The following is a 1,871-nucleotide window of genomic DNA, read 5'->3' as shown; positions in this document are numbered from 1 at the left end:
AAAAGGTTATCTTGCCTAAGAAATGACGACACAGTAACAAGATGCAAGCGAGTTGAAGCATACATTCACAACTTGTACTTGGAAAGAAGCCCTTGTGGCATGCCTGAAAGATGAAAGATGTCGGTTTTGTTTACCCCAGTTTAATTAAGCTGTTTAACTAATGTCTAGCTCGAGTGAAATGAATATAAGAAAAAGAAACCCAAACTAAGAGGGATAAACATATATAAATATCTGGTGTATTGTTTACTTTGAAACTCGTCGACTGGGTAACAGGAATTTTTTGGTGACACAGGCAAACAACTTCAACTTTAAAGATGGGTTCACATTGTTCAATACTGAACGATACTAAACACGACGTCTGGGTCACTCATGGAATCAACTGGGCAGCTCTCCAAGCTACGGTGGGTGTAGTCACCGCGTTGCTGACTGTGGGAATTGAAGTGGGAGGGGCACTTGCGGAAGGAGAAACCACATTTGCCGGTTTGACAGCCACTCAGTGGAATGCAGCAAGAGGGCTTTCCATCTCAGCTCTACAAAAAGCTTTGAACGACGGAGCAGAAGTTGAAAAACTTCAAAAGTTGAAAGAATTTGTGCTAATAAGGCCCGGTGACAAGTACACATGGTCAGGCTCTCTTTCTCTAACAATGACAGTGTATGTTATGAATGACAAGCTGCAGACTCAAGACCGAGGCTGTTTCACAGGGCCAACAGCTGGTTCTGAGAACGTTTATCCGATATCAAAATACTTTACAAATTTGGATGTCTAGAAAAAAACCGGGGACACTAAGCACTAAGTTTGTGTTGCAAAGTCGCTTGGATAAGCTCTTGGTAAAAGTACCAAGCATTTTCTTGTATCTTGAGTGACATACCAAATTTTAATAAATTGGATATCGATGTACTTCTGCGTCCTCGGCTGTCAAGTTTACGGAGATGACCTTTGATCGTTATTACTGAGAATCATTAAGTAAGTTGAAGGATTGATTGTTCATTTTTATAGCAGCTTTGTTTAATTTCTCCTTCATGATTACAGAATTAGTTTCGTTCAAGATTAGCAGTACAAAGCCTTGTTTATTTTTATTCCCGCTACGTCAAGTTGTTAACTAAATTCCCTTTCCACGAGCTCTTAGTTTAGTTATTTGGAGTCGCTCATACTGTAAGGCACTACTTAAACGGAGTTCGGAGTTTTTCTCGAGCTAGGAGACTAGGAATTCTTTTTCCTTTGGAGGCAAAATCCAATGTAAGTCACGCTTGTTATGTCCTACTTTTTGTTCGTCCTTTTTCGCTCGATCTGTAGGTTTTTTTTGTTTCTCTTATTGCGATATATTGTGTATGTCTTCAATTTTCACCGCAAGTGCTGTATGACGTTCACCCGCCTTGATCTTAAATAAACGAGTTTGAATCGTGATGCCTGTCTCGTACATCACGGTGGTTGACCTGGCAAACTCTGTGTCTGCGGCACCAGCAACATGACAGTGAAAAATTGGATCTAACGTAAAGAAAAGATCGAAGGTAAGCCGTAACTTTAAAGAGTCAAGAGAGGAGCGGCCAACACATGAGCCAACCGGGAGAAAGGCTGGATGCCTAGCGAACACGAAAGACGTCGGCGTCGCACAACGCAGTAGATAGAAAACGCCACCAGGTCGCGATTTTAAACAAAAGGCTCCTTAAGGACAGCAATAAAAGCAAGGTGACACACACTAACACCAACCCGGTGTGACCGGGTTGGTGTTAGCGTGTGTCACCTTGCTTTTATTGCTGTTCTTAAGGACGTTCGCGCCCATTACTACTGCGCATTTTTTCGCGCATGTCACTCACACGTCATGCATCGCAGACCACGAAGGTAAACACGATGCTAAAGGCGCTAACATTTT

At 42.2% G+C, this 1,871-nt stretch overlaps 1 long non-coding RNA gene across 1 annotated transcript in view; it reads left to right on the top strand.

The window, feature by feature from the left end:
• LOC138003863 (uncharacterized) overlaps window positions 1-1,403 on the top strand; it is an 8,589-nt gene extending 7,186 nt beyond the window's left edge. Inside the window, exon 2 of the long non-coding RNA XR_011123682.1 lies at window positions 293-1,403. This is a non-coding gene — a long non-coding RNA (uncharacterized lncRNA). The remainder of the gene's footprint in view (window positions 1-292) is intronic.
• The last annotated feature ends 468 nt before the right edge of the window (window positions 1,404-1,871 follow it).

The sequence above is a fragment of the Montipora foliosa genome, chromosome 5, assembly GCF_036669935.1.
Source record: "Montipora foliosa isolate CH-2021 chromosome 5, ASM3666993v2, whole genome shotgun sequence".
NCBI lineage: Eukaryota > Metazoa > Cnidaria > Anthozoa > Scleractinia > Acroporidae > Montipora > Montipora foliosa.
Note: the sequence above shows the minus strand (reverse complement) of the source record. Positions and strands in the feature narration are given on the sequence as shown.